At 62.3% G+C, this 20,250-nt stretch overlaps 1 long non-coding RNA gene across 2 annotated transcripts in view; it reads right to left on the bottom strand.

Moving 5' to 3' along the window:
- LOC138846593 (uncharacterized) overlaps nucleotides 1-19,340 on the bottom strand; it is a 150,230-nt gene extending 130,890 nt beyond the window's left edge. The window contains exon 1 of one of the 2 annotated variants that reach the window (XR_011384133.1): nucleotides 19,142-19,340. This is a non-coding gene — a long non-coding RNA (uncharacterized lncRNA). The remainder of the gene's footprint in view (nucleotides 1-19,141) is intronic. The other variant, XR_011384132.1, reaches the window with a different exon arrangement.
- Nucleotides 19,341-20,250: the final 910 nt, after the last annotated feature.

Raw genomic sequence — 20,250 nt, 5'->3', positions numbered from 1 at the left:
GGCCCCCGGCCCCTAGTGTGGGAACAAAGGCTGTGGGGCCTGGGGGCAGCTTTCCTGGCCCTTGGAACCACACACACCTCCCGCGGCTCTGATGTTGGGCACGGGTATGGGAAGCCCCCCTTGGTAACCGCCAAGGTCACGAACAGGCCCTGGCAGCACCACCCTGTGCCCCACCCACGGGCCATGGTCCTGATCTGGCCGAACCAGCTTCCCATCCCGGGGGGCTTGGGAGATCGACCTCACAGCCCACTGAGGCCCGCAACCGCCCCCGAGGCACCTCTGCCATCCCCAGGAGTGTTTTTGGTTTTCCGTTTTACCTACCAGCACAGGGGCACAGGACAAGCTCAGCATTGCTTTCCGGTTTGGAAAACAAGGGGTGGGGGGCTTTAAAAGTATCCCGGGCACATTTTCTTCTGCAGCTTCTGTTTCCCATCCGAAGTCTCCTTTTGCAGTTTGTGGCTACAGATACCAAGTATTCTATTGAATGGGCCTTGTTACTGTTTCACATTCCTCATCTACTAAATGAATTGTGTTACTATTTTGAGTTCTCAATCTGTTAAATAAACTCTGTTACTGTTCCGAGTTCCCGGCTGCTGGGTAAACAGTTCTATTTCGAGTTCGCGATCTGCCCAGTGAGCTCCCTCAACTGTCCCAGCTCCTGTTCTGCTGAATGAACCCTGTCACTGGGTTGCCACCTCTGGGAAGGACAGAGGACCCTGGCATCTCTACAGCGGCCATCCTCTCACTCACAGCCACGCACACAAGACGTGCATGTGCAGAAAGGGCTCCAGGACGTGGCCCCAGTCTGTCATGGCAGCGCTTGAGAGCAGAGCTCTCAGCCCGGCCCCACGGCAGCCGGCACGCACTGCTCCGCACACTGCACGCTTGCCGTGGCCACACTCCAAGCTTCATCAGTGTAAGGCGTGGGAAGTCACCTGTCACTGTGTGCATGCTTTCCTCTGCTGGGTGAGTGCCTGCACCTTGGAGACCGGCTTGTTCCCTGTTCATGTCCTTGCCATTCTTTCCTGCCAGGCTGTCTCCTACAGCACAGGGTGGGTGATTGGGGCAGCGGTTAAGATGCCACTCGGGATGCCCACATCCCTATCAGAGTGTGTGTTCAAGTCCTACTCCTCCCCATCCGGCTTCCTGCTAGTGTGCACCCTGGAGGCAGTGAGTGAGTTCCAGTGCTTGGGTCCCTTCCCCGGACATGGGGGACCCAGCTTGAACTCCTGGCTTTGGCTTGGCCCAGCCCTGTCTGTCGTAGATATCTGGGGAGAAAATCAGTAGATTAAAGTCCCTTCCCTCCCCGTTTCCCTCTCCCTCTCTGTCTCCCTCTCCTTCTCCCTCCCTCTTTGCCTTTCAAATAAATTTTTTAAATTTTTTACAATAGATTTCTGTAATAGATTTCACAATAGATCTTTAGAGTAGATTGCAAATGGGTAATTCCAATACTGTCAGCCTTACTGCCCACAGTGTACTAAATGTACTAAATGCAGGTCTAAAGTCACGGCAGATGCCACGCAGCACAGTCCTAACAGCGTATCGATGAGGACGTGAGGAAGGCTGGTGCTGTGAGGAGCACGGGGGACGGGTGGGAGGCAACCCCAGGCTGGGGCAGTCACTTAAGCTACAGACGTCTTCTTTCAGTGTGTGGCTTCGCACTGCACTTGTTAACGGTGCGTCTGTTACGAACAGAACTCTGTGTCTCAACTTTAATACGGTCAGTGCAGCGTAGAGCTCTCCTCTGGTCTCAGAAAGCCGTCACGAAGGTATCCTGTTCGCCTGCAGTTCTAGAGTTTTCACGCTCTGCTTTCTGCATGTGTGTGCACTCTGACTACGTCTGTGACTCTTTTGCTTCCTTTCCCTACACATCTCCCATCACTCCGGGGACTGACTGACTGACTGAGGCTTGTTAGGTGCTGCTGTCTGGTAGATAAAGACTCCCCACCCAGGAGCTCGGACGGCCTGAGAGATACTCAGTCACCAGATGGGAGTTTGGATCCGTAGCCTATGAGACAATGTGGAGGAGACAAGCCAGGAGTCCATGAATCCTTCAGGTTTCTCAGCCCTGCGCGTGGAGCAACGACACAGCCCCTCGGTGGCTGGCCTATCTCTGTGGGATGCCCAGGTCAGCAGGCTCCCAGCGTGACTGCTGCAGGTGGCACGGGACTCCTTCTTGGTCCACACAGCTTCCTAGAGAGCCAGGTACCTGCTCTGGTGTCCTGGAGGTTTTGCGTGCACGTGGAGGGCATCTCGTAGTTGGGTGAAGGCGGGTTTAATGCAGCATGAATTGCAGAGAGCGCTGCAGGCACATGAGCAGACACCAGCCACGCAAGGCTCAGGCCACGCTGCTCACATCCTTTGCATGGGCTGGGAGTCCATTGCCCACCATGTGGGCCACAGCCCAGCCCAGCCCTGGCCAGCAATGTGGCCTTCCTGCCTCCGCTCCTCGTATAGAATGGAACCAACGGCAGCACGCGTTGCAGCTGGCACCCGCCAAGGTGAAACGCCTCCAAAAGCAAAATGCTGACACCAGGGCCTGGCGTGGCAAAGCGTCCATGAGTGCCCAGTCTGTGTGAAGCATTTTACAGGGATTCTAGTTAAAGACAGAAGTTTTAATTAACTGAAGTACTAGTGCAGAGAATGCTTTCTATGTAAAGGAAGATGTGCAGGCAACTGTGGACGCGGAGCAAACCCAGGCCTGCTAGTCTCACCCCCACCCAGCACCCAGTGCTCCAGACCTCCTTCAAACCCAGGCCTGCTAGTCTCACCCCCCCCAGCACCCAGCGTTCCAGACCTCCCCCAAACCCAGGCCTGCTAGTCTCACCCCCCCCCAGCACCCAGCGCTCCAGACCTCCCCCAAACCAGGCCTGCTAGTCTCACCACCCCCCCCAGCACCCAGTGCTCCAGACCTCCCACCCTCTGCCCTGGGTGCTTTGGAACAGCCAAGGGAGACGGGAAGATGCCCAGCCCTGGCCCCCACTGGGACAGTGTCGAGCAGAACCCTGGACTGCAGCCCCAGCGCCAGGACGCAGAAGGCTGCCACGTGCAGCCAGGGCAAAGCCCACTCGTGTTGCATCTGCTTCCTGGGGGATCCTGCATGCTGCAAGCACACCAGCTAGTCCAGCCCCGAGCTGCGTGTGCAGGGAGGTGAGTGCACCCCCACGGTGGACGCTACAAGGCAGGGAAGCCAAGGGCAGGTGCTCCGGGCAGCAGGGGGCCTTGGGCCCAGACGAGGGGTGGCTGGGGCTGGGCCAGCCTGAGCAATGCCTTTGAGGATCCCCACTGGAGGCCAGAGAGCTTGGGCACCCTTCCTGTGGTCACAGGGCTAACAAAGCAGAGCAGGGAGGGCCACACCAGCCTGGGGACCCCACAAAGACCCTGCTTCATTCTTTCCCACTTCCTGGTTTTCTGCTGGACACCCGCCCCCTAGTCCCACACCCTGAGAAGACCCCAGTTTTGCACTGGAAGAGGTCAGCGTCCAGGTCTGTGCGACACTGCGTGATCCGTGAGTCTCAAGGCCCACGTTTGCAAACTGAGGACAACCAAGGCGCCTGCTTCCTGCAGTCAGGGGAGCTGCACAGGTAACACGTGCAGTGTGGATGCACAGTCAGCACTTAGTCACCCACGGCCGTGTGCACCTACAGGGTCATGGCCCTCCCAAAGGGGAAGAGGCAGAGGAAGCCAGGCCCGGCCCACTGTGAGAGCCTCCACCTTCGTCCTAGGTGTGTGCCTCTGAGGGAAACACGGAGTTGGCAAAGACACGCAGGAAGCACCACCAGGGTCCCGACCTGCGCACGCTTGTGAACACGCAGAGCAGAGAACCCACCAGACGCTCCCAGGAGGGCAACCCTCCACAGACACCCTTCAACATTCCAAAGGGGTCCTGGCCAGCGTGTGCCGTTACTGACAGGAGACTTGAGGCTGCGAGCCTGGGAGGCCGTGACCCAGGCCAGGCCTACCAGATGCACCTTCTGTTTGGACAAGCGCCTCAGAGCCCCCTGAGGAGGTAGGGTGGAAGGTGCTCGGCCAGGGTGCACTGACGTCCCAGACCGGAAACCAGGAACACAATCCCCAGGGGCAAGCGCAGGAGACAGGCGCTCGGCAGCCTTCCCCGGGGCCGGGCTGTCTGCTCAGGCACAGGAGGCCCCAGCCCGCCACTCTGCTGCAGCACGCGGGAGACTGTTGGATCCTGCTTCCTGTCTTCCTCTTCCTTGAGCAGGAATTTCTGAGCAAACCAGAGACAACATGAAGTCCAGGCTGCCGAAGCCCTCCCGGCGCCCACAGGGCCTGCCCTGTGAGCTGACGACTCAGTCTGCACACAGCACTGACACCCTGGTGGTGTGGCTGTCACTGCCAGTGCCCCCTGGGAGCAGGGAGTGCAGGGACAGCCAGAGGGGGAATACAATCGATGTGGCGTGCAGCCTTGCAGGTAAGACACCCACGTCCCACACTGAAACCCCGAGTTCAATCCCCAGCTCCTGCTTCTACCAGCACAGGCCCTGAGCAGCAGTGCCAGCTCAGGTAGTCGGGGACCTGGACTGTGCTCCTGATTCACTGCAGGCGCCTGGGGCGCAAACAGCAGACCTCAGTCTCCGGCTCTCTCCCTCACTCTTGCGCTCATTCTCTCCTTCCTTCCCTGTTTCTGTCTCTCCGATAAATAAAAATTTTAAAACACTTTCCAAAAAGGGGAAGTTGGCTTTTTAACCTCCCCTGACTGCTGGGAAACATTTTAAGCTTACTCTTGGGTTCCTGGCTAAGCCCCACACAGGTGGGTCCCGCGGGGTTCAGCAGGGCCGTGGAACACGGCACTGACAGTGGGAATGCAGAAGCTTTCATGGCAGAAACACCTGGTCTCTGAGGCTCTTTCCTGCCTCCACTGGGACCACTGATGTCAGAGCCAGGGGCGGGGTAGCCCCTGACAGCAGGTCCCGAGGTCCCTGGGTACCAGGCCCTGGGATGGCCACCCCCTTGCAGCCCAAGGGACTGACCACCCTGTCCTGGGCACCTGGAGGAGCCCTCACTCCTAGAGCAGGGCAGCCTGGGTGGGCAGCACTGGGGCTCCAGATCCCGGGCCCCTGAGCAGGTACTGAGCCCCTGTCAGCCTCTGGGCTCCCATCACTGCAGTGGGCGTGGACATAGCCTTACTTCTCAGGCTTTCTGATGCACTTGAGACAGGGCCTGGGACACAGTGAGGGCTCAGCGACAGCTGCCCGTTCTCCAGTTTGGGAGACTTGGGCATCAGGCTGGTGGCACCGTGCACTCGGTGCGCACCCAGCAGCCTCCTGCCCCAGCCAGGAGGACCCTGTGAGCCAGGCAGGACGGACTGCAGAGCCAGGTTAGGGACCCGCATTAATCAGGGGTGCAGGTTCTCAGAGTGAAGGCCCTGGCCCAGCCCATCAGGACCTTGTGGGAACTTGTGAGAAATACAGATTCCTGGGCCCACTTTGCCGTGTATTAACAAACCCTTCAGGAGAGCCTCGAGTGCCGGGGTTTGACAGCAGCTGGTCTAGAAAGTTCTAAGGAGCTGAGGAAAATGCCCTTGTGTTATACGTGTGCTGGGAAACACACCGAGGTGTTTAAAAAGAGCCTAGCAACTCCTGCACCCCAGGGCCCCAGGAACAGGAGCTGCGGTCTTGTGAGCCCCCACCCGCCATCCATCATCCATCCTCCACCCATGCCATGTGGGCAGGGGTCGGCGGCCCTCCTATCTCCTAGTCCTCACCGCCCCCTCCTTCCCACCACGCACCAGGAAGCAGAGTACAGCCACAGCCATTCTTCTCCCAGCTGCCTCTGCCACAGGGATGATAAAGGCGCCCGTGCTGGTGGAGCCTCATGGCTAATTAGATCCAGATGTGGCCTAATTAGGCAGCCAGCAGGAGGGCCGCCTGCACTGCCGGCACCTGAGCCTCCCCAGTCGCGTGTGTGGGAGGAGACTTCCCTGGCTCACAGGTGGAGGTGGTGAGGGCGCAGGGGCCTGCGGCTGTGGGGGACCTTGGGGGTCTCAGAGAAAGTTCTCCTCCCCCACACCCTTCTCCTGAAACTCTCCAAGTGGCTGGAGATATTCTCGGGGCCCAGACCCCAAGGGGTCCTTCCCCCTACCCCAGGCTGACCCTGCCGTGACAGTGTTTTCCTCTGGCTCCCCAGACCCAGCTCCACTGATCCCGTGAGGCCGGGTGCCCAAGATCCTGCATTTCTGGAAACTTCCCCAGTGGTGCTGACGGGGCTGCTCCAGGGATCTCGCTCTGAGAACCCCTGCTCTGGGCCACCAGGGCACCCGGCACATAGCAGCCATCTCAGAAGGCATCACTGTCCCACACCCTTCCACCCTCCTTCCCCACAGTGAGGACAGGGCGGACTCCGGAGGCTGGGAGCCACTTCCTGCTGAGTGGAGGCAGCAGCAGCACTGAGGCCTGGGGTGGCCCAGCAGCCAGGGGCTCCCGCGATGCTGCAGGGCCCGCGGGGAGCTCCTCAGAGGCACTCACCCTCTGGGTGGCCCTGACCCGGCCCATCCTGCAGGCGAGGAAACTGAGGCTCCAGAAGCCCAAGCGACCACCTCTGGGTCACGGTCCATCAGTGGCCTCCCTGGGCACTCTGTGGCCCTAGTCTTGTTCCCACCTTGCCTTGGTATCCGGAGACTGTCTGTTGTCTGTCCCAGGACTGGATGCAGAGGCTGTACCTGGACACACAGTGGGCCCTAGCCCAGCCCTAGAGAGGGTCACTTCCTGGTCTCCAGGGTCCAGGATGGAACCACTGGCCTCCCCCAAACCAGGACCCAAGACCACATGCCTTCCCACCTGCCATTCAGACCACGCCTCCCACCTGCACTGAGACCACGCCTTCCACCTGCCACTCTGAGACCACGCCTTCCACCTGCCACTCTGAGACCACGCCTCCACCTGCCACTCTGAGACCATGCCTCCACCTGCCACTCTGAGACCACACCTCCACCTGCCACTCTGAGACCACGCCTCCACCTGCCACTCTGAGACCACGCCTCCACCTGCCACTCTGAGACCACGCCTCCACCTGCCACTCTGAGACCACGCCTCCACCTGCCACTCTGAGACCACGCCTCCCACCTGCACTGAGACCACGCCTCCACCTGCACTGAGACCACACCTTCCACCTGCACTGAGACCACGCCTTCCACCTGCACTGAGACCACGCCTTCCGCCTGCCACTCTGCTTCAGCCCAGGGTTTCAGGTCAGCACACGTACCTGCACTAGGCTGACAGCAGGGCAAAGCACAAGGAGGACCTGACTTCCTCACGGCTGCACGTATCCCATGGATTCCAGCCGCCATGACCACACCTGACGTCAGGGGCTGCTGGGAACCCAGCTGTCAACAGCCAGCCAGGCTCCACCACCTCTGAGATAACCAACACAATGCCTGGTGGGTTCCACCTGAAACACTCGAATTTACCAAAAATAAGCGAGAACATTTTCACAAAATACCTGTTCACAAAATGTTCCCAACAGCTTTACTGGTTAGCCCCAAGCCACAGACAACCCAAATGTCTGTCTGTGGATGGCAGGATGAACAAACAGCGGCACGTCCATATCACCGAGCACCTCTCAGCGGTAAAAAACAAACAGCGATGCATCTCAGAAGCATCACACGAATGAAAGAAATCAGACACAAGTGAACCCATTTCCTGAACGCCTGCGCAGACGGAGCCATCTGTGGGGGCGGGAAGGGGCCAGGTCACCCTGGGTTACGGGGGGTGCCCTTTCAGCAGTTCTCGCAGGAGTGTGGCTGTAAGAGCTGCACTGGGGTCCAACCCCTCCCTGCCTCCTGCCTCCCCATGTGCTCCCTCCTCCACTGTACTCCACCCCCCCACCATTCCAGGGCCATGGGCCTGTTCCTGTGGTGCTGAGGCCGGGGCCAGCAGGGCCACACTCCCTGTGGAGCCTCAAGGGGGCTGCCTCTGCCTCCTCCTGCTCTGGGGGATGCTCCAATCTCTGCTGTGCCCATGCTGCCTCCTCTTCCCTGCCACACCTGCCTTTTTCTCTCTGTGTCCCTTGTGTGCAGATGGGGGTGGGGTAGCCTTGCCGACAAGAGGCGGTGGCAGGAGGGAGGGGCTGTGCAGCCCCCAGGAAGAGCAGTCCAGAACATACACAGCCCCGGGGCCGGCACGGGGAGGCCAGCAGTGAAACCCAGGAGATGGGGTCTGGGCTGTGTGCCAGGAACTGCTCACACGGGGACCTAAACATCATGGAAGGCTTGTGGCTGCAACTTGGCGTGAGGAGGGGAGCACTCGGCACACTGAGTCGGGGACGCACGTGCTCTGAGCCCTCAGGCTGATGTGGGGAAGGAAGCCCCAGAGCAGGAAGGGCAGACGTGGGGTCTGTGAGCAGGTGCCCTGCGCGGTGAGGGGCCTCCTGCACAAGAGGGGACAGACCCAGGGCTGAGGAGTCAGCTGGGTTTTGGGCGCGTACTGAAGGCAGAGCTGAATGGAGCTGCAGATCTGGCCTGGGGAGGAGAGAGAGCTAAGAGGGACGGAGAGGGAGGGGCAAGGCTCCAGGGCATGGGGCCAGGCAACAGCAAAGAGAAAGATGGTGGGCTTTTCCTTTGACAGCAGCCTGAGAAGACAGTGGAGCCCCTAGCCTTGCCAGACAGTATAGTGCAGCGATGGGGGAACTCTTAATGAAAAATAAACACAGGCATTTAGAGACGCATGTAAATTGTAAGAAGCCCCGCAAAGGAGAAAACGCATTCCATCAAAGTGCCAGCTCTGCGCCAGTGGAGACGTCTTCCTCTCCACTGTGTCCCTAAGGCCTAGGACACACCCAGCAAGACTCCCTGGTGCTCGGGGCCTGTTGTGGAAAACAGTGGAACCAGAGAGCACAGATGGCAACAGAGAACTCCGAGAGCAGTGCTGCCGCGTGAGTGTGGGACCCGCACGACCATCCTGGCAGGACGCACTGCGGGGCCTACACTTCACTGACCAGAAAATGCAGCCTCAGAGAGGCCACACTTCCTCAAGACCAGCAAGCTAGTAAAGGGCAGAGATGGGACTGGAACCAAGGCGCTCCGGCTTCAGAGACCCTGCTCTTAACAGTCCCATGACTGAGCCTTCAGTGGGCCTTCCATTCAGCATCAGTGTCCTCTGCCATTCTGTCAGCCACAAAGCCATCCATCCACTCATCCACCTATCCACCCAACCATGCACCCACCCAACATCTACCTATCCATCCATCCACTCGTCCATCTACCCTCCTACTCAACCATCTATCCACCACCCATCTACCCACCCACCCAATCATCCATCTACCCATCCATCCACCATCCACCCACCCATCCATCCACCCATCCATCTACCCAGCCATCCACCATCCATCTACCCACCCACCCAATCATCCATCTACCCATCCATCCACCATCCACCCACCCATCCATCCACCACCCATCTACCCACCCACCCACCTACCCACCCACCCAATCATCCATCCACCATCCATCCACCATCCACCTACCCATCCATCTACCCACCCACCCAACCATCTACCCATCCATCCACCATCCATCTACCCACCCACCCAACCATCTACCCAGCCATCCACCATCCATCTACCCACCCACCCATCCATCTACCCAGCCACCCAACCACCCATCTACCCACCCACCCAACCATCCATCTACTCATCCACCCCCCCATCCATCCACTTATCCGTTTACCTATTCATCCAGTACTCCACCCACCCAGCCATCTACCCAGCCGTTCAAACACGCATCCATTCACTCCACCACCCGCATCCGTCTAGACAAGCAGCTCTGTTGAGCACATGCTACACTCCAGGCACTGGAGATGCACTAATGAGCAAACCACACATGCTGCTCCCACTCCTGGCCGCTCCAGCACAGAAGAAGGGACATGAAAATGGCCCTGGAGGATATGCAGGAGTGAGCCAAGGGGCATCGGCACAGATGTGTCTGTGGGTCAGTGGGCCTGACTCCACCTGGAATGAAGGGCCCCAGCACAGGCAGCCACAGCACAGCCTGGAAGGGCTGAGAATCTGCTCAGCAGCTCTGCCGTGACAGGGCTGAACACGCTGGGGATTGTGAAATCGCACCGCCTGTCCACAAAGCCTCCTTCTCTCTGGAAACTTCCAGCACCCACACCAGGGCTCTCACGCTATGCTCTGCATGCCAGAGCCTCCCACTCTGGCTTACGAGATCCAGAATGTTCTCTCCCATGGAGCTTCCTCGTCCTCTGCCCAGGATCAGAAGGCCCCATCTGCTACATGGCAAGAGCGCTGATGACACCATCCCACAGCCCAGATCCCCATCACCATCTGACAATGGCCGCCTGCTAGGCAGTAGGGTGGGCCACGGGCAGGAGGCGCTGTTCCTGAGTGGGTCTTGGGGGAGCGTGTCAGACAGTGACCCGTCCAGCGCTACATGGCTACACTGACCACTCCAGCTGCTGGGGTCAGCCTGCCTGTCTGCTGTGGGGACCACCCCTTCTGCACTCTCAAGCCGTGAGATACCAAACCCTGTTTTCAGTGAACAAAGACCCAAGCCCAGACCACTGGTCACACGGATTGGCTCAGAGATGGCATGTGTCCAAGCCAGGAAGGGTCACCCCCGGATACTGCTGGAACACCCGAGAACATGGCATCCTCTTTCATCGACAGCACCAACCATGAAGTGTGAAGGCCCAGGCCGGCCAGCGAGACACTCCCTGAAGAGAAAGCCACCTACAGCAGAGCAGAGCCAGGGCCGGCAGAGAGGCAGACTCCTCCCAGCCCTGCCCGAGGGCCTGGGAGGGTCCTTCCATTACCCAGTCCCTCACTAAGGTGTAACCCGAGTCTGTCACTGACAACTGAATGAGTCTTGACCACTGTGACATAAGACAGTCACAAAGCGCCACACACAGGATTAACCCTTCAGGGACACGCCATGCTGACCACTCATGCCACAGCCTCTTCCTCTCCTGCCCAGGCACCTGCAGAGCCCCCTCCCCCAGCACTGGGCATGTCCAAGCTTTACCGAGGGCAGGGGTCAGCTCTCCTGATGGGGTGTGAGCTCCCAGCAGGTCGGAGAAAGGAGCCGAATGGGAGAACCCAGAGAGGCGAGGTTTACTTGGTAGCTGTGCTTCCTCATCCGTAAGCATGGATCACACCAGCAACGACAGAGGGGCCCGACGCCGGCAGAGGGTTCCACGGACTGCCCACCAAGCCCTACCCACAGCCCACCAGCCACCCTGGACACACAATGTGTGAAGGGAGGGTCTGAGCAGCTCTGGGCAGCCAGGGGCTGCCACTTTCCGTTTAGGCTTCAAAGCCCAAGTGCCTCGTCTTCCAATGAAGCCATGAACTTGCTGTGCCTTATAAGTGGGTGAAATCAGTTCATGCAAGACACATGGAGCAACTTCCCCTCCTGATGTGAAGGAGGGGGGAGGAAGAGGCGGGCAGAGAGAAAGTTCCAGAACGCTCCAGCTGGGTTTCGAGTCTGGTGCTGCAAGCTGCCTTCCGGAACTCCAAGGAAACGCCTCCCCACCCCCACTGCCCCAACGACTCCGCCCCCCTGGCCTCGGCTGCATCAAGCACCCAGCCCGGTGGTACCACACTCGTCTCCCCTGGTTCCCACTGGCCTCCGCCTAAGCATCGCCAAGGTGGGATCTGGCAACACTGGGGTTTGAACCCATTCCGGTCTTATTCCAAAGCCCCCATTCTCTCCCTAAACCCAAACCGGAGGGAGCGGCCTCAGCACAGAACTCTGGAAGCCACAGCCTCGGTCTGAAGGGACCCAGGCAGCAGATGGCTGTGACATCACTCCTGGCCTCCGGGACCTGGCTTTGGGCAGTGTGGGTGGGAAGTGGCTCGCGCAGGCGCAGGCGCAGACGAGCTGAGTACAGGGCTTCTCAGGGACAGAGCTGAGGCAGCTATACCCCAGGCCAGCTGGACACGCTGCTGTGTTGTCTGCCCTGGTTTGTCCTCACCCTGCAGGGCACCTGCATTCCAGGACTGTCCTGGGAGCCACCATCCAGGGGGTCGGCGACAGGGTCAGCCTCCTAGTGGAGTGTTCCCGGCCAGCCAAGGAGGCAGGGGCCGGGAGTCCCCCAGTCCTAGCCTGAGGCCACACACGATTGCAGGGCTATTTTTGAAAAGATACCCATCTTCGCAGGAGGGCCTTGGCCTGGCAGCCCTCCCCTCCCCCACCCCAGCCCAGGAGGAGGGGACTGCCCCTTCCCAATCAGCCCCTGGGTTGAGTCGTCTTTCTCTAAATAAGTAAATTAGCTCTAATACCCTTATTTGCTATCAGCCTTATAAACCTAACGCAAACCAGATGGGCCTTGCTTCCCTCCTCGGCTCCCCGGCTCAGTGGCGGGCTCAGCTCGAGGCCCGGGCGCCCGCCTGGCTCCCCCTCAACAGGCACCAGGTCCTCCTGACCCCGTGGGGAGAGGCTCAGGTCAGCTCCAAAGCACCCTTTGTTCTGTCCCCGTCTCCTACTGCATTTTTTCACAGTAAACCTGCACCTACGACTGCACACTCATGGTCGGACACAACGCTTTCCTTTCTAGGACTCTGTGAAAGACAGAGATACAAAAAGATGACGCAGAATCACCTGTGAGCGCCGCAGAGCGAGCTGAGGCTGGGGCTCGGCCTCCAGCCCGCAGCCCGGAGCAGGGCTCCGCAAACCTTCCTGGGAGAGGCCAGACCCAGCTCCGCCGTCACGCGGAGAAAGCGGCTACAGACAGCAGGTCAACGAACGGAGTTGGCTGCACACCAATCAAAATTCACTTACAAAAGAACTAGGCCGGCCACCTCTGCCCCAAGCCACCTCTGCTGAACACCAGAAACCGAGCCGGAGCCACACGCCTAACTCAAGTTTCTAGTAGCTGTTTTTCCAAGCTAAAACAAAGCAGGTCAAGCTAACTTTCAAAACATATTTAAGCCAAAACATATACAAAATAGTATTTCAACTTGAAATACAAATGTATCAGTGGGAGGCGTTCAAACTCATTTCTGCACCGAGTCTTAGAAATTCCTGAAACTGCCACGGTGTGGCGGGCCTCTCCATGAGGACGGGCCGCGAGGAGGCCGAGAACTCAGAAAACGTGCACGGAGTACGTGAGGGAAGGTGCGCCCTCTTGGCCTCTGTAAGTCGGGGCCTCCCCAGCCACAGGGGGATGAGCCTGCTAACGTGACAGGGGCAGCGGTGGGGACGGAACGGCACTGGTGTGCTGCAGGCTTCCCAGCGCCCACGCGCACACGCAGACACCCACATGCACAAACGTACACGCACGTATGCACGCACTGCTGGGCACCCCAACCTCTTCTGTGGGCGTCGCATTAGTCTCATTTTGCAGGTGAAAAAATCAAATTGAGGCCTGGAGAAGTTAAGAGTTGTAGTTCAAAGCCACAGGTGAGCAACAGGAGCCAGGTTCTGCCCTAAGACCCACAGCCCACCCAGGCTCCAGCCTGTCTCCTGCCTGGAGTGCACACCCGGAAATGGCCCCTTTCTCTGCGCTGGGCTGACCTCTTGCTCTCAGGGGCCCAGTGCCAGCAGCCCCAGGGCCAGGTCACTAACAGGGCTGTATCTCCTGAGCACCTGGAGCCCAGAGCCTGCTCCTCTGGCCAAGTGGGGACTTCAGCCCCAAGACCCAGCCCAGGGCAGCCCTGAGAGCCCAGCGCTCGGGGTGTCAGCCGAGGCGGAGGCCTTTTGGGAAACACGTCAGTGAAACGGCCCCAGCCCCTACTCTCGGCAGCCTCCTAAGGTTCCTGTCGCCCCGGGTCAGAAGCTGGGCGGTGGGCATGCTCAGCCCGGTGCTGGCTGTACCGTCTGTGAGTGCAGGCCCACCCTCAGCCTCCACGGCCCCCCTGCTCCCAGGGGACATCCAGTTCAGTACTCGCTGCCCCAGTGGTGAAAAAGCTCCGTGAGACCCAACCTGGCAGCCGCCAGCCTCGGCTGAGCTAATGCGGGGCTGAGTTCAGGAAGTGGAGGAGGCCCCCGCCCCGAACAGGGCCAAGGACAGAAACAACCTCGGTTCCGAGGAGGACGAAGGACGGGGTGGACACACATGACGTGGAGGGAGGCAGGAAACGGACATCACAGCAGGCACCACTACAGCCTCCTGACCGGCCCCCTGACCACGACAGCCTCCTGACCGGCCCCTGACCACTACAGCCTCCTGACCGGCCCCCTGACCACTGCAGCCTCCTGACCGGCCACCTGACCACTGCAACCTCCTGACACCGCCACCTGACCACTGCAGCCTCCTGACCGGCCCCCTGACCACTACAGCCTCCTGACCGGCCACCTGACCACTACAACCTCCTGACACGGCCCCTGACCACTACAGCCTCCTGACCGGCCCCCTGACCACTGCAGCCTCCTGACCGGCCCCCTGACCACTGCAACCTCCTGACACCGCCACCTGACCACTGCAGCCTCCTGACCGGCCCCCTGACCACTACAGCCTCCTGACCGGCCACCTGACCACTACAACCTCCTGACACGGCCCCTGGGCACTACAGCCTCCTGACCAGCCACCTGACCACTGCAGCCTCCTGACCGGCCCCCTGACCACTGCAACCTCCTGACTGGCCACCTGGGCACCACCGCCCCTGGGCCGGCAGCCCCTCAGCCATGCACACACGTGCTGGGGGGGTGGGGGCAGGAACTCAGCACCCAGGCCTCCCCCACCCCACTGGCTTCTGCTACGTCCCATGCAGAGGCCATGAGGGCCGTGGGGGAGAACCCAGGGCCTGCCCTGCTGTGGGCAGCACCCCCAGACAGCGTGGGGGATGTCAGCAGCGTCAACAGTGTGATGATGGGCCGGCACCGCGGCTCACTAGGCTAATCCTCCGCCTGCGGTGCCGGCACACCGGGTTCTAGTCCCGGTCGGGGCACAGGATTCTGTCCCGGTTGCTCCTCTTCCAGGCCAGCTCTCTGCTGTGGCCCGGGAGTGCAGTGGAGGATGGCCCAAGTACTTGGGCCCTGCACCCCATGGGAGACCAGGAGAAGCACCTGGCTCCCGGCTTCGGATCAGCGCGGTGCACCGGCCGCAATGCACCAGCCACGGCGGCCACTGGAGGGTGAACCAACGGCAAAAGGAAGCTTTCTCTCTGTCTCTCTTTCTCACTGTCCACTCTGCCTGTCAAATAAATAAATAAATAAATAGTGTGATGATGAAGGTGTGGGACAGCAGGTGGCTGCGACCCTGTCTGGGAATGTGATTACATTTAGAGCCTCATGAGATCACCCCAGACGAGGAAGGTCCCCAGATCCAAGGGGGGGGGGGTGCAGACACAGAGAAGCCACGTGAAGAGAGACGGAGACCAGATCAGGAGGGGCTGCCCTGGGGCCTTCGCTGGGCCATGGTTCCACAGACACCTCGACTTCATGGCAGCACTGTGGGCGCCGACCCCAGGGACACACGCCTCGCTCAGGCACGGTCAGTGGCCGAGGACACGCAAACAGGCTCCCAGCCAGGGGAGACACGTCCAGTGTGTCACAGAGAACCACGGTGCTTCTCAACGCTGAGCGACGCGCTCAGGGTCGCCGAGACCCAGGCAGGAGGGGACAGCAGGGCAAAGACGTGATGGGATCCGGCCACCCCTGCCCCCACCAAACCCGTCAGGCCCCTGCACTCGCCCGAGAAGCAGTCGGTCTGCACATGGGGGGGGGGGGCAGGCACACTCCACCCACTAAGCGCCACACACCAGGTAAGACGCCTGAGCCCGGCACCCTCCTGAGAAGCAGGCACGGTGATAAGACCTCACTCTGGGCAGCAGAGATCAAAGGGGCTGGTGCCCGAGAGGAGCACGGAGCCCAGCCCAGAGCCAGAGCCTGGCCACAGCCCTGGCTCCTGGCTCTGAACCCCTGCCCTGACAGGGACGCTGTCAAGAATCCATCCAGGATCTGGAACGCGGTGGGGGCCAGTTTTCTGCTCCTGGCCCTCGTGTACGAGGTCCCCGTGAGTCAGGCCAGGGTCACCTGGGGGGCAGTCAGGGAGGTCTGACCAGGGCGTTCGCCTGCCCCCAGCCCCCACCTCCAAGATAAAGCGGAGGAAGCCCGTCTGGACCAGCACACCCTCCAGGAGTGCAGCTGTGTCGGCGGCCAGGGGCCAGCCCCTCAGGCCGCGGCTAACGCAGAGACCCTCCGGGGTAGCACTCACCAAGGAGGGGCTGGGAAACCCTGAGCAGGATCCATCACCCGCCCTCCCCCACTCCCCCTCCCTCAGAGCCCGCCTCCAGGCCCCAGGAGAGGCCAGAGACTGCAGAGCCAGGGAGCTGCAGGGGCGCTCGGTCCCGCGGGCAGGTGGCACCGCCCGCCCTGCTCTCGCCCGACAGCCCCCTCGTGCCCCGTTCTAGGGCTGGGCCCCGGGAGGCCCTGCCTGCCAGCTGAGCTGAAGCCTGGCCCAGCCGCTCCGGGGCCACGAGGTCTCAGGAAGCCGTGACCCGGGAGCAGGCGTGCGCTGCTGGAGCTGCCCCCCAGCGTGCGGCGACGTGCCTGGCCGCCCCCCCCCCCGTGTGCGGCGACGTGCCTGGCCGCCCCCCCACCCAGTGTGCGGCGACGTGCCTGGCCGCCCCCCCCCGCAGTGTGCAGCAACGTGCCCCCCCCCCAGTGTGCGGCGACGTGCCTGGCCGCCCCCCCCCCGTGTGCGGCGACGTGCCTGGCCGCCCCCCCACCCAGTGTGCGGCGACGTGCCTGGCCGCCCCCCCCCGCAGTGTGCAGCAACGTGCCCCCCCCCCAGTGTGCGGCGACGTGCCTGGCCGCCCCCCCCCCAGCGTGCGGCGACGTGCCTCCCCCCCCCCCCCCCCCCCGTGTGCGGCGACGTGCCTGGGCTCCGCGGAAGCTCACACTGCTAACGGCTCAGCTGCGGGCCAACTGCCAATGAGGGACCCGCTTGGGATTCGGAAGTTTTGCCTTACTGAACTGTGTAACTCGTCCAAGGTCTTACAGAAACTGCAGACATCTGACCACCTGTCGTACCCTGGACAGAGAGGCTCCCTGCGTCCCCGTGCTGCACAGCCTGGCCGGGGTGACGACAACGGCCGGGAGGGCCCACCAGGGACAGCCGCTGAGGGTGGGCCTGCCCTGCTGACGCGCTGTCGGCCTCAGAGTGACCGGCGGCCTGGGCAGTGCCCCGTCCTGCCCTGCAGCGTGGACCCCTGGGACCAGCCGTCTCAAGGCTCCCTGAGGGGCTCCTGTCTGGAACACACGCCAGGGGCTGAGCCTCCCGCTGACCCTGCAGGTGCGGGGGTCTCGCTGTGCTCCCCTCCCCCAGGGAAAGGCCTCCCCAGGCTGCCTGGTGTGGGGGGGGGCATGGGGGCAGCGCGTCTCCCCCTGAAATCGTCAGAGGCCGCGCACACAGGAGCTGATTACGGGCCTCACGCCACACTCCACCGTCAGCCATAAACTTCCTGTGAAGCAGACAGAACACGCTTCGTGCACTCGTGTCATGGAAGGAACGTGGGCGGTCACGTGGCCCAGCCGGATAAACACCAAGCCCTCTGCACCGGCCGCGGAGAGGCCATTTGTCCTGCCTGCTCCCGGGACACATGAATGCCTGTCCCAGACCCCACCCTGGGGAAGGACAAACACCGGATAGAGCCGCAGGGACCCCGGAGCCCGGATGCCCGCCGTCCAGCACTGTTTACGCTCCAGCCCGACTCGGGAGAAAAATGTGAGAACGCCTCTCAGCACATGGCGGCCGAGGAGGCCCGGCCGGTGCCAGGGAGGCCAAACAATGCAGGGAGGGCCAGCGGAGCGGAAGGGTGGGGCCGTGCACCAGACGCGGCCCTGGCCGCTGCGCCCCGACCAGACGCCGCTGCGCCCCGGGCCTCCGAGGCCTCAAACCGCTCCTCAGCCCACCGGCTTCTGGGAGCCAAATCTGGCCCCTCGGTCGGCCCTCAAACACCGGTGCTCGGACAGCAGACAGACAGGGCCGCGTCCACGGCCCTCCGTGTGCGGCCAGCCCCAGCGAGCGCTCAGAACCGCATCTGTGCCGAGCAGAGCGGCCCGGCTGCCCCTGCCAGCACGGCGGGGCCGCTGTTTCTGCCGCCCGGCAGGCCCGGGGATCCCAGCACAGGGCAGCCCGGCCCCGGCCCCGGGCCCGGGCCCGTGCCCCGCACGCCCCGCACGCGGAGAGCAGGGCCGCTCGGCCATCCGCACCTTCCCGAGGAACCCCCGTCTCTCATCCCGGCTCGAACCCGGGGCCTGCCATCGTCGGGGTCACATCCCAGTCGCCCCAGGCAGCTTCCGCCGAAGTCCACCGCGGGCCGAGGGCCCAGGTCGCCCAGCAGCCCCGAGATGCGGGGAAGCCGGTGCCCCTGGGAGCCAGGACACTCGCCACGGGCTCTGAGCGGGGACGGCGATGGTGGCGTGGGCCCCCGCCCCACCAGGACACTAAACGCGACTCTCCTAACCGCGGTCCCGACCCCCAAACCCGCCCGAGCGGCGCCAGTGGAGACCCCAGGGTGCACGGGGCCCTACCCAGCCCCCAGGCCCGGCCCACCCTCGGCCCCGGGTTGGGGTTGGGGTTCGGGGGCTGGGGGCGGGCGTCGCAGCGTCACGGCCCAGCCCACGCCGGCCCCCAGGAAAAGGCAGTCCTGTGGGGCGTCGCTAACCCAGCAGAGGGGAGACGGGGCTCGGAGGGGCCAGGGAGCGGGCGCAGCGCGGGGGCGGGGACGCTCGGGTGGCCGCGGGGCCTCCCCGGGAGAGACCCCGGCCCAGGGCGTCCTCAGGAATGCGGCTGCGCAGGGGTGGGAGGCGGCCCCGGAGGCCTGTTCCAGGCTGCTCATTTTTTTCCCTGCCGTCTCAAGGGATTAAGATAACGCAGAGGGAAGTCCAGAGCACCCAGCTGCCCCGGCCCCGCCCGCTCTAGCCGGGGGCACCCGCAGGCCGCGGCGGGGGCTCCGCGCGCCCCTCAGGCACCGGCCGGCACCTCGCCAGGGCCGCAGCCCCAGCCCCGTGGGCCTCTGCAGGGCGCAGGGAGGGCCTGGGCCCCGCGCTGGCGCGTTCAGGCCGGGGCGGGCACGGCCGCCGCGGGCAGCGCGGGAAGGGGCGTCCACGTCGGGCCGCGGCGCGGGCCCGCACCGGGAGCAGCGCCAGGCGCCGGGCCCTGGGCCTCCTTCGCGCGCTGGGGCAGCCAGGCCCGCCCGACGACGGCCGAGCGGGGCCTACCTAGCAGCGGCCTCCGCCTGCCTGGCGCGCAGGCCTTGTCCCCCGGGGTCACGGCTAGAGGCAGCGCCGCGTGCTCGCGGGTTAGGAAACCGGAAGTAAGCGAGAACAGGGCGCAAGGGCGGGCGGGAAACAGGAAGCACGTGAGGAGGCCTAACGGAGGGGAGGGGTAAACAGGAAGTGCAGGGGGAAACCGGAAGCACGTGACGAGACCACGTGTGCCTGCGCTGGGGCACAACAGGAAGCCGGGACCAGCGTTTGCGCTTGGGGGCGGGGCAGGGAAAACAGGAAGTTCAGTGGAGACCACGTGCGCGGGGTGGGTGCTCGAGGGAAACAAGGCGCTCGGGGTGAGTGCACACGCGTGCTGGGGCGGGGACAAGACCACGTGGTGGGGGCCGGGAAAACAAGCCAACCACGTACACAATGAGGAAGACCCGGATGCTCGGGAGGAGACCAAGTGCGTAAGGAGCATGGCAGCAGGCGAGACCACGTGGGCCGTGGGCGAGGGGTGACTGGAAGTAGACTGAACCACTTCGTGTGTGAGGCAGGGAACCCGGAAGCACGTGATGACACTACGTGCACTGAAGGCGGGGGGGGGGGGGGAGTACAGGACGCTCAGATTAAACCATATGCCTGGGGGGGGGGGGTGGCAGGAAAAACCGGAAACACGTGTCGAGACCACGTGTACTGGGTGGGGGGACAGGAAGCTCGGACTAAACCATATGCGTGGGGATGGCAGGTAAGCCAGAAGCACATGACAAGTAGTGTGTTAGGGGCTCAGAAAACAGGAAGCTCGGGCTAAACCACATGCCTGGGGAGGGTGTCAGGAATACCAGAAGCACGTGTCAAGACCACATGCACTGGAGGCGAGAAAACAGGAAGTTCGGACTAGACCATCTGCGTGTGCAGGAGGCAAGGCAACTGGAAGCACGAGACAAGACCACGTGCACTGTGGGCGGGAGTGGGAGGGAACAGGAAGCTTGGACTAAACCACATGTGTGGGGGGGATGCAGGGAAGCCGGAAACACGTTTCAAGACCACGTGCACTGAGGGCGGGGAGAAAACAGGAAGCTTGGACTAGACCATATGCGGGGGGGGGGGGTAGGAGAACC

The sequence above is a fragment of the Oryctolagus cuniculus genome, chromosome 18 (assembly GCF_964237555.1).
Source record: "Oryctolagus cuniculus chromosome 18, mOryCun1.1, whole genome shotgun sequence".
Taxonomy (NCBI): domain Eukaryota; kingdom Metazoa; phylum Chordata; class Mammalia; order Lagomorpha; family Leporidae; genus Oryctolagus; species Oryctolagus cuniculus.
This window is presented reverse-complemented; position numbering and strand designations above follow the sequence as displayed.